The following is a 12322-nucleotide window of genomic DNA, read 5'->3' on the forward strand; positions in this document are numbered from 1 at the left end:
CTCTTCTCTGTCCTGGCCCCGCAGTGGTGGAACGAACTGCCCACTGACGTCAGGACAGCAGAGTCGCTGCCCATCTTTTGTCGCAGTCTCAAAACTCATCTCTTCAAGAAGTACTACAACGATCCTCCCTCTGAAGCACCTATTGTATTTTAGATCGCTATTCTTGCACTTCTTACACTCTTTGCCTTCAGCACTAGATTATGCTCTTAGTCACTTGCAAAAAATTTAAAAATCTTTCAAAAAAATGTTAAACTCACAATTTCAAAGACAAGAAGCTCACCGAGGGGGTAATTGGTGTCCGTTGGTGTTCTGACATCAAATTCGCCGCAAAGTTTGAATCCTGTAGGGTTTAATTGATCATTTTATGAAATTCATTGACTTGTATTGAAGCGACCGTTGTAGATGTGTAGATCAATCCGCAGAGGGGATTCAGGAAGCGGAACTACTTATTGTTATTATTGTTATTGTTTATGTTGCTAGGCTACCTAGTTTGCGGAAGTTTACACACGTATGTGCTGCGACTAAATAGTTCTATGCTAAATATTTTAAAAAGCCTTTCCAGATGAACTAGAATCTTACTTTATGGCGAATTATATGTCAGAACGCCAACTAACACCTCGGTGAGCTTCTTGTCTTTGAAATTGGGTGTTTAACATGTTTTTGAATGATTTTTCAAGGTGCCCATCCACATCCATTGTATGACCAAAACGGTGGTAGAGCAATTATCAGACTTTCTCAAAAGTGCTAGTTTTGTCAACGTTTTGATCTGAACCATTGTATATGATCATAAGTAACCTTAAAACAGGGCTAAACATGCATTTTCCCTTTACTACTCCTTTAACAGTTTTAATTAATTCATTAATAATTAATCAATTGATAATTTTAGAGGGAAACGGCAGACTGTTTTAGCAAAGAGGGTTTTGGTGAAACCAAGCCACATCGCACCAGGGGCCTAATTTATCAAAGACTGTGTAAAACTGAAACTTAAAGTGGCCATACACCCAAATGGAAAAAATGGCTGTTGTTGAAAAAATGTTTTCGGATTTATCAAACCGTACGTACGCACAGTGGCCCCTGCGGTCGATCGACACTGTCACGGCTCTTCTCTGTCCTGGCCCCACAGTGGTGGAATGAACTGCCCACTGATGTCAGGACAGCAGAGTCGCTGCCCATCTTTCGTTGCAGGCTCAAAACTCATCTCTTCAAGAAGTACTACAACAATCCTCCCACCTAAGCACTTATTGTATTTTATTGTACTGTATTGTATTGCACTGTACTTTAGATTGCTATTCTTGGACTTTGCCTTCAGCACTAGATTATGCTCTTAGTCACTTGTTTTAGAAAGAAGATGCACTTGTGAATTCTGGCAAGTAGTAGTACACTGGCTCTTCCTACTTTAAATGCAATTATTGTTAGTTGCTTTGGAAAAAAGCGTCTGCTAAAGGACTGTAATGTAATGTAATGTGATGTAATGTAATGTAATGTAATGGGCTTCAGCCACAAGGGTGAACAAGTTCATGTTAATGTTATCCTACACACCTGTCGGCTAGTTCCAGCTGGTATGTTAATGTTATCCTACACACCTGTCGGCTAGTTCCAGCTGGTATGTCCCGGTTGCCAGGAAACCCAGAGTGGTTAGTACCTGTGCCAAAACATGAAGACTAGGTCACTTCAGTATGTCCAAATGTGAACAACACATTCATCATTACTGTTCATGTTGGCGTGGTCCGTAGGCCTACCTGTGTTGGCGCTGACATTGCGTGGGTGCGCTGGGTGGTTCTTTCTAATGCTGGACTCAGTTCAGCACGATACGGCTCTAGGATGTCTAAATCAGCTGATTATCACATCTTGATGACAATATAATCATCAATTATTGCCATTTGATTTGATGGTGCGCTGGATTTGCTGTGTGAGGACCTATCATTGCGCAGACAAGTTTGGAACAGCATAGGACAAGTTTGGAAAACAAATCCATATGGGACAATAAATAGGCCTGTTAGAGGAAATAATCTTAATTAATACATGTATTAATTAATAATACATTTTTGTGGTGAAATGGGCCATTATAGGCATGATAGTGCATTTATAACCCCCCCGTGCTCTTCCTCTCTCCCTCGCACATTGCAATTCACTGACTCACCACCTGCGTCGCCATTTCTCCCTGTTTTCAGAAAGGGTTTATTTGTTTATTGGTAAGGATCCCCATTAGCTGACGCCAAGATGTCAGCTAGTCTTCCTGGGGTCCGAAAAAACGTTACAACATTCACATGATAAAAATGCAACTTAGTGCATTACACAAACCAAGTAAACACACATTCACACAATAACTCAACATACAGTACCAAGATAACAGAAAATACATCGCTCTACATTGTCATCATGGGCTCTCTAGTAAATGAATTCTCAACTTGTTTTTGAAGCTAGCAATACCTTGTGTTTCACTTATGCCTCTTGGAAGACAGTTCCCTATATAGGACAGTTCTTTTCAAACTATCAGATTTTGCATGGGGTAGATTAATCAACCCTCTACTTGCCCCTCTTGTGAAATGCAAGTGCACATTCGATCCGTAGGTTATTTTGTTGAAGATAAAATTGGGATTCTAGGTTAAAATGACCTTCTGAAAAAATATAAGTAAGTTGGCAGATAGTCTTTTTTCGATATTCAACCATTTCAGACGTTCATGCATAATACAAACTTTAGATCTACAGTATAAGAGCAGCCAAGAACTAGTCTGACTGCCTTGTTTTGTGCCACTTGTAACATATTAAGCAGTCTCTTAGACGCAGAAGCCCACATAACAGAACAATAATCCAAGTGGCAAAGGACCAGAACACTGACAATTTGTTTAAGCAGAGGGAATGGAAGGACAGATGCACACGTTCTCACACTAGCCACAGCTCTACACATTTTGGAGACAGTTTCAGTGATGTGATCAGACCATGATAATGAACCATCAAGCCAGAGGCCTAGGAGCTGATAATGAACTATCAAGCCAGAGGCCTAGGAGCTGATAATGAACCATCAAGCCAGAGGCCTAGGAGCTTAGCTTTTTCAACCTGCTGTATGGGTTGACCTGCAATATTTAAAATCAGTGTAGGTTTGCATGCTAGTCTTTGATTGGACCCAAATGTCATACAGGCAGATTTAGAAATGTTAAGAACCAGCTTGTTTGATTTAATCCACTTGTATAAAATGTTTAGTTCACTGGTCAAAACCTGGTTAAGTCCAGAGCAAGAGTTTGCAGCATAATAAAGAGTCGAATCGTCCGCATATAGAGTTATATTTGCCTGTCGAATAGAAATTGTCATGTCATTTGTGAATAGAGAGAATAAGAGGGGCCCCAAACCACTCCCCTGTGGGACACCCCAGTCTAACACTCTACTGCTTGAAAAGGCTCCATTAAAATAGACCCTCTGAGACCTAGAGGACAGATAGCTCCTGAAAAAGAGAAGAGACAAGCTATTAAAGCCATAATAAACTCATTTTTGTAATAAAATATCATGATCGATCACATCAAAGGCAGCACTGAAGTCCAACATAACTGCACCGACCAGCATTGACCCGTCGATGGCTGAGAGCCAACTATCTGACATTTGTGCCAAAGCAGTGCAGGTAGAACCCTGTATGCATGCTGGTGTTCAGTTATTAAACCATTCACTAAAAAGTAGGCTTGGACTTGCTCAAACACAATTCTTCCTAATGTGTACACCATGGTCAGAGTGGGTGTAAATGTCAGAACTTTTTCACGTCAAGTTTTGGTTTCATAGATCACATACATGCTGGAGAAAAGTGTGTACACACAAAATTGGGGAAAGGGTATAGAAAAAGGTGTATACACAATGATAAATGAGGCCTCCAGAGCTTGTGATGGGTCTATGTAGGATCTGTCCAGGGTCCTGATGGGTCTATGTAGGATCTGTCCAGGGTCCTGGTGGGTCTATGTAGGATCTGTCCAGGGTCCTGATGGGTCTATGTAGGATCTGTCCATGGTCCTGATGGGTCTATGTAGGATCTGTCCAGGGTCCTGGTGGGTCTATGTAGGATCTGTCCAGGGTCCTGATGGGTCTATGTAGGAGCTGTCCAGGGTCCTGATGGGTCTATGTAGGAGCTGGTCAGGGTCCTGATGGGTCTATGTAGGAGCTGGTCAGGGTCCTGATGGGTCTATGTAGGATCTGTCCAGGGTCCTGGTGGGTCTATGTAGGAGCTGGTCAGGGTCCTGGTGGGTCTATGTAGGAGCTGTCCTGGGCCTGATGGGTCTATGTAGGAGCTGGTCAGGGTCCTGGTGGGTCTATGTAGGAGCTGTCCAGGGTCCTGATGGGTCTATGTAGGAGCTGGTCAGGGTCCTGGTGGGTCTATGTAGGAGCTGTCCAGGGCCCTGGTGGGTCTATGTAGGATCTGTCCAGGGTCCTGATGGGTCTATGTAGGAGCTGTCCAGGGCCCTGGTGGGTCTATGTAGGAGCTGTCCAGGTCCTGGTGGGTCTAGCTTGGTCCATGTCCTGATGCGATAGCTCCAGTGATGTTGGACATTTCTGGCTTGATGTTTATGTGCTTTTTCTTCTTCAACGACATAATAGCTAATCAGTTAATATCCTTCTCTCTCTCTCTCTCTCTCACACACACACACACACATAATGTACCCACCCCACCCTGTCCCATCCATCCCTCTGTTCGTTCATCCATCCATCCATCTATCCATCCATCCATCCATCCATCTATCCTTCCAACCAACTATCCATTCATTCATCCATCATTGGATTGGCAGATGCTGCATTGCTTCGTCCATTATTTGCTAATTGTACTGAATCCTCCTCATCAGCTCAAGATACCATGGCTAAATAATGGCCATTATCAGCTCCCATCAGCTGTCCGTTTAGGTGGTGTGTGTGTGTATGTGGGTGTGTGTGTGTGAGAGAGAGAGATAGAGAGAGATAGAGAGAGAGAGAGAGAGAGAGAGAGAGAGAGAGAGAGAGAGAGAGGAGAGAGAGAGAGAGAGAGAGAGAGGGAGAGAGAGAGATGACTTGCAGATAACCTCTGGACATAAGTATTGTCCTCTGGACATAAGTATTGTCTTCTGGACATAAGTATTGTCCTCTGGACATAAGTATTGTCCTGACCAATGTCATCCTTGTTCTTCCTCAGAGGGATAAGCTGAGTTGATAACAGAAAGAAAGAACCAGTCACAGTCTGTAGGGAACTTTCTTTCACGCTTGGAGAAACTCACTCAGACCAAACAACACGTCTTTCTTCACTTGACTCCGTATTCAAAGATAAGGTTAGAGATGTGCTCATGAGCTGAATAGAAACGCAAAACTCTTCACTCGAGAGTAAAAAAGAAGAAGTGCGCACTCTAAAACGGAACAATTGCCCGAGTGCGGAGGCTTGCGTGTAACTGGCTGGGTGTAACTGATGCAGAGCTCAGAGCTTAAAATACCTCCTCCCACTAGTTCCTTCCATCCCCCCTCCCTCCTCAATCCCCCATCACCCCCCCTCCCTCCTCAATCCCCCATCACCCCCCCTCCCTCCTCAATCCCCCATCACCCCCCCCCCCCCCCCCGGCTGTGTTCCTGCTGGGTCTGCTGGGCCATAAAGCTTAACTAACTGGCAAATGACTCTTTCCCCGAAGCTCCTAATCGGTGGTGTAAGCCGAGTGGGCGCTAGCGCAGGTTATTTTGGTCCTGTGTAGTTTCTCAGAGGAAGGCTGCATATGCATATTCTACATGTGGCAGCTTGACAGCAAAATGTAATTCAACTCATCTCACCCTTAACACTGCTGAGAGCTCCCAATTGAATTTATGTGGGGATCCTACCCTGTACTGTACACCCCAGGCCAATCTGTTCACCCTACTTATGTATAACATTAATAATGTTGCGCCTGACAATACCCAAAGCACTTAGCACATACAGTATACGTTAGGAATGTAATGCCAACCACTCCAGTCTAAAGCTATATATTGTGTGAAACCACCAAGCTCTCTGTGCGGCCTGAGCTTCAATTTCCATCTTCCAAAATCCTCTCTTGAACCTCAAACCGCCTCTCAGATCTTTTGCCTTTTCCTGCATCTCCAGCCTTTAATAGGCTACTTCAGATCTCTAATTCACACTTAATTCCTTTCCCCTGAACATTAAAGGAGCACCTCTCTCTCTCTCTCTGGCCAGCAGCCCTGCCGCAGTCCTGTGCATTTGAGGATCAGCGCAGCAGAGCAGGGGCTGTTTGGTACAGTAGCACAGCTGACAGCACATGGGCGTGCACTCACCCTCCAGCAGAGACTGGCTGGGAGCTGAGGCTGGGGGCTGAGGCTGAGGCTGGGGTCTGAGGCTGAGGCTGGGGGCTGAGGCTGAGGGCTGAGGCTGGGAACTGAGGCTGGGAACTGAGGCTGGGGGCTGAGGGCTGAGGCTGGGGTCTGAGGCTGGGGGCTGAGGCTGGGGGCTGAGGCTGGGAACTGAGGCTAGGGGCTGAGGGCTGAAGCTGGAGGCTGAGGGCTGAGGCTGGGGTCTGAGGCTGAGGGCTGAGGCTGGGGTCTGAGGGCTGGGGTCTGAGGCTGAGGGCTGAGGTCTGAGGCTGGGGTCTGAGGCTGAGGGCTGAGGGCTGAGGTCTGAGGCTGGGGTCTGAGGCTGGGGTCTGAGGCTGAGGGCTGCTGGTGGAGACTGAGGACAGAGAGCGGGGGAGAGAGACACTGAAGAGGCAGCGGGTGAGACCAGCATAATGAAGCTCTGTCAGACAGGACAAAGACTGCCTGAGTGGGAAGAGAGGAGACAGGAAAGGAAAGAGGAGTGAGAGAAGGATGAGGGGAGAGAGAATGAAGAACATGAAGCGAGATGTTAATGAATGGAAGAGAAGATGGAGAGAAAAGGGAGAGAGGGAAAATGAAACATTGGAGCCAAAAATATCTTAAAGGTCACCTATTATGCTCCTTTTCAACAAGGTCTCTGGGGTCCCCAAAACAATGTCTTTGAATATTTTATTAAGATTTAGCATTCTAGCATGCCTCTATGCATGAATCTGGCCAAGTACAAGACGTAGTTAGTCATTTCTGCGGTGGCGTCTCCCTACGCGCGTGTTTGAATGCTGCCCAAGAAGTGAAGTCAGCAGTGAGTCTTGGAAGAAAACGGAATGCAAAATTCACAAAGACCCTAACCCTTCACATGAAGACTGCCCATGCCTTGGCCCATCTGGTTTGCCAGAAGTAGATACATATCAACAGAAAGGACTTTATTCCAAATAACAACAGCACAGTGGATTTAGTTGTTAATGTCTATTCATCTCACAATGTTTAGCATGTGGCTGCCTAGCCGAACATGGTGAAACAACGTCAGCTAGCTAGCTAGGTTTAGCTGTAAGTCTGTCTAGGGCTGCATTGGTCCCACACAACTCAATCAACTGTGGCGTTAATATGAAGGATGAGGTTAGTTTAACGAACTAGGGCAGCCTATTGACCACAGACGGTCAATAATGTCTACATTTTATTCCCAAGTTTGTCACTAGCGGAGTTAATTTAAAGGTCGAAAATCGACCTTTGCAAAAGCATAAGCCTAACGTTATTTCTTTACTCATTTGGAATTAGGGTTTAGTTTTCCATTTCATATGTGTGTGTGATATCAGAAAGATTTAGGGTTTAGTTTTCAATTTCATATTGAGGTGAGATATCAGAAAGATCTGGGTGAAATGGGGGGGGGGGGGGGCTTCTACCAGATCCATCCTGGCCCCCCTGCACTGGCTCCCAGTTCACCTCCGGATCGAGTTCAAAGTCCTGGTGTTTACCCACCGAGCTCTCCACGGACAGACCCCGGCCTACATCTCAGAACTTTTACACCCTCACTCTCTGAGTCGGTCTCTGAGGTCATCCGACCAGGGTCTCCTGGCGGTGCCCCGGACCAGACTAAAAACTCAGGGTGACAGAGCATTTGAGGCGGTGGCGCCAAGACTCTGGAACGCTCTTCCCCAGGCCCTGAGAGAGCCATCCACTGAACTCATGTTCAAAAAACCTCTTAAGACACACATGTTCAGGCAGGCCTTCGGCCATCTATAACGCCTTGCTGCTCGCAATGTTGTTGTTTTATCTGTTCTGTGTCGTTTTTATCTTGTCTCGTGTTGTATTGCCATTTTAATTTATTACTCTAAAGCACTCTGTGCATCCGTGCTGTGAAGAGCGCTATATAAATAAAGCTTACTTACTTACTTACTTACTTACAGATGACATCCCCTGAGGAAGGACAGAAAAACAGAAAAAATACAATTATATTTTTCAAACAGTATAATACAAAATATTTAGATGAGTAGAAGTACACTGACTACCTACGTTAAATGCAATTATTATGTCATTTTGGATAAAAGTGTCTGCTAAATTATTGAAACTGTAATTAACTAATGTAATGTAGACCAAAAACAATCATATGAAACTGACAATTTCGAAAGCATTATAATGTGAATCTCTTGCTAAATTGATCATGGAGGCAATGAATAAAACTTGGTGACTGCTGGAAAATTTGAATCAGTTGAACTCACCATTGTTTCAGGGCGTTTTCTGTTAGTCCGCTCCAGTCCACTTATTTGGTTCCCTCCAGATTCAATAATTGATACACCGTTTCATTTTTGAGCTGGTTCGGTCGCTTTCACACCTATTCTTGGGTTCTTGTCCGGACCAGTTGATGTTTTGGTGAAGCGAACCAACATGTTAGTTACACTTTACACTTATACTTTATATGTATTAATTACACTTAAGTAACTTGTCCAACACTGACAAGCACTGAAAAAAAAGTGAGTTTTTCATGGGGACCATTAAAATGAGAGAGAGAAAATAAGATTAAAAAACGATTAGTGTTTGAAGGAGAAAGGATAAAAGGAAGTATGATGGGCTGCTAACCCCTGGAAAGAAGAAGTCAAACATGGATGACTTCCATCGGGATGAGGTGTCAGGCACGGACAGAGGGGGCTGGAGAGGTGGGCCGTAGTGAAATTGGATGGGCAGAAGAGGGGTGGGATCAGCGGTTTAGAAAGGTCAATTGCAGAAATAAAAGTCAAGGAGCAAGAAAAAAGGGAGCAAGGCAGAGCTTCGCTGTCTCAGGCTTTCCTTTATCTCACCGTGACCTTTGACTGATGGAGAAACGTAAGTAAAAAATTTAGCACCCAGGCTGACATGGAGTAGTAAAGGCACAGAAATACCTTAATTGTGTGTGTGTGTGTGCGTGTATGTGCGTGTGTGTGTATGTGCGTGTGTGTATGTGTGTGTATGTACGTGTGTGTGTGTGTGTGTCTGTGTATGTGCGTGTGTGTGTATGTTAGTGTGATAGTGATAGCATGCGTGAGGGAGATAAGTGTCACTATAAACATGTCTGTCACCACCATTGTTCACAAGTGTGGAAGGATCCTGTTTGATTGCAAATTGATCAATCGCATCGCAAGAACGAGGATTTTAGATTTTAAAAACACAGGTTCAATTCATTCAGCGAGTCAGCGGTGTACCCTTGTCCAACCGGACCATTATCCAACCCTGGATTTGTCATGGCTGATAACTTACTTATTCTCGAGAAACCAGAGAACACTACTGCTCAGCTACTGCTTATCAAAATGGTCGCTTTAAATTTACCAGGGGAGGAGGAAACATTTGTTCTACGTCTTCACACAGCTGACATCAACTCAGTGGACTGGACAATGGCTGCTTTCAAGCTGACTCACATCTGCTGAGCGCTGACAAGGCTGTTCGTCTGCAAACACATCACTCAGACGCCACTGACCCTGAAACACTCAACGATGCGGCTGGCCTAGATAATGCATTGTGTCTATGAAACAACCGCTCGAGTCGTTTCAGGCGTGAGGGTGCAGAGTGCAGGCGAAGGCGAAGAGGTAGCACGTCACAGCTGGCCTGGGTGAGCGAGCGTCACTTCAGACATCAGAGCGCCATCTTTGTCATGTGGAGTGATCGGGTGTGTGGAGGCCTGTGTCAGTTGTAAGGGAAATTCTGTATTATTAGATCTTAATTGAACTCCTTTAGCATATTAGACCTTAGTTGAATTAATTTAACAGAACGTTGGCATTCAGCTCTCTCCTGAACAATACTTAGTCACAGAAATGTCCAGGACAGCGCTGGACTTGAGTCAGAGAGACCCTGCATTAGCTGAGCAGCTCATCTACGACACCAGTCATGGGAGAGAGACCGACGAGCTCAACAGAGCGGTGTTCCTTCAAGACAGGTTTCTATTGATGCTGAGAGGGATCCAGAGATGATGAAAGCTACTGTACCACTTAATGTGACAATGAAAGAAGGCAACATTTGTCATTTCCTTGACGAAATCCAACAGCCAAATTGTGTTTACATGATGCATCAAAAGACCAAAATAAAATTCATTATTTTGAGTGTGGGTCGTTTTATTCATTATAATTATGTTCAGACCCTGCAACCCCCCCAAGGTTTTTTGTTTTTGAGCCGAGTGTGTCATTCTCCTCTTACCACTCAGTGTGGGCTGCGTCTCGATAGTCCTGAATAGATTGATCCTCATCTGCACTGATATGAAAATGCGTGACAGGTTATAGCGAACCTTCTTTAACTCATATTATTACACGTAATTGATACAACTCAATAATAACAATGCGTTCACGTCCCTTGTGTTTTTCGGATCAATGTAATTAGTGGAAGGAGGCTGAGTAAGGAGAGGTATCCACTTTGGACTATTGAAATGCCTCCCAGAAGATTGACGGCTACACTCTAATGTGCGGGCTTTTATCCAACACCCGACATTAACACGCATAACCCAACCAACCAATCATTAACACGCATAACCCAACCAATCAATCATAACCCTTTCTCCCTAACGCGTATGGGTGAAACACATGTGAAAAGCACTTTGAATAAAAATACAATAAAACTTGATTGATTGAATAAAAATGCAATATCCTGACATTTGAGTGATTGAAGATTGAAAGCTGGTCTAGACTCGTGAGTCGGTCTCTCAACGCTGGCAGAAATCTCGATAGTCTGGCTACACTAAAGTATGGTAGCCTATAAACTATTAAATATGGTTTGGACGCCTTTGTCCCTGTGAAGAATGATTGTGTTTTGATCATTATTTGATATGCTGACATGATCCAAATATGAATAAGTATAAATATGAAGCAGCTGTGGTGGTGATATGACTTCACATCCTTTTAACTTTCACGTTTTACTGCAGTGAGGAATATTCCATTCCAGTTCTGTTTAGCGAATAGGGTCTGGTTTGAAGGAGATACCACTTCTGACACAGGTACAAATCTACTGTAGTAGGCTGCAAGGTTAGGCTAGAAGGATGCAGTTACTGAATCATTCCTCACTTCCGAAAAACAGGACACAAGGGAGACAGGACCACTTGCACATGGCTCGTGGTATCGTGATAGGTGAGCGATGTTATATGTATAAAATCCTATATAACATCTATCATCATCTATCACACTACACTCACCACACTCCATTCTGTATATAGTACGTAAATTGCATTTGTGCCTCCCTTTTTAACATTATATTGTATTTTGTATACTGTACTGTATTTTGTACTGTATTTTGCACTGCTTTCTATTGCATTTGCACTGTCATGTCTTTGCATTGTCCTGTCCTGCACCCTCTCCTATGTCTGCAACAGCGTATGCCTTAACCCTCAAACTCCTAGTATGTGTGAACCATATACATGGCTAATAAAATGGATCTTGAATCTTGAGGAGGTAACGGCAAGACAACCTCCAGAAAGGAAATGGTTTTGCAGGTGGAGGCCACAGACCACTCCTCGCCTTATCCCATGATTAAGTGTTCCCTCAGTAGCGGCTTGTTTTCTGGGCCCTAGCATCACTCCCCCTTTTAAAAGAGGCCTGCTAGTTCTATTCCACATGGTATTACACACACAGTGCAATCCACCCTTTTCTCACTGTATACAGTATTTGCATATTAGTATATAAACAGTATAAATTGCCCTTTCCTGTTTACTCTGTTTCCTGCATCTTGGCAGAGAACACAGGCGTGTAAAGTCTTTTAACCTCTAATCATTACCACAGGGACTCTATCCTAGAGAGACAAATAGCTTTCTCCCCCTGTGAGGACAGCACAAGTATGGCTCACTGCTGCCATCTGCTGCCTTGCTTATGTAATGACAAGTATGGCTCACTGCTGCCATCTGCTGCCTTGCTTATGTAATGACATGAGTCTACATTTTATGTACAGTAACACTGCAATAGCTTGCGTGACAATTAAGACCATGTTTTTGTGATTGACATATCTCTTAATCCCTTAATTTATTTATTTGCTTAACTTAACTATTGTATTATGTATGCCCTCCTCCCTTGTTCTCTGTAAAGCGCATTGT

The sequence above is a fragment of the Borostomias antarcticus genome (genome assembly GCF_949987555.1).
Source record: "Borostomias antarcticus genome assembly, chromosome: 29".
NCBI lineage: Eukaryota > Metazoa > Chordata > Actinopteri > Stomiiformes > Stomiidae > Borostomias > Borostomias antarcticus.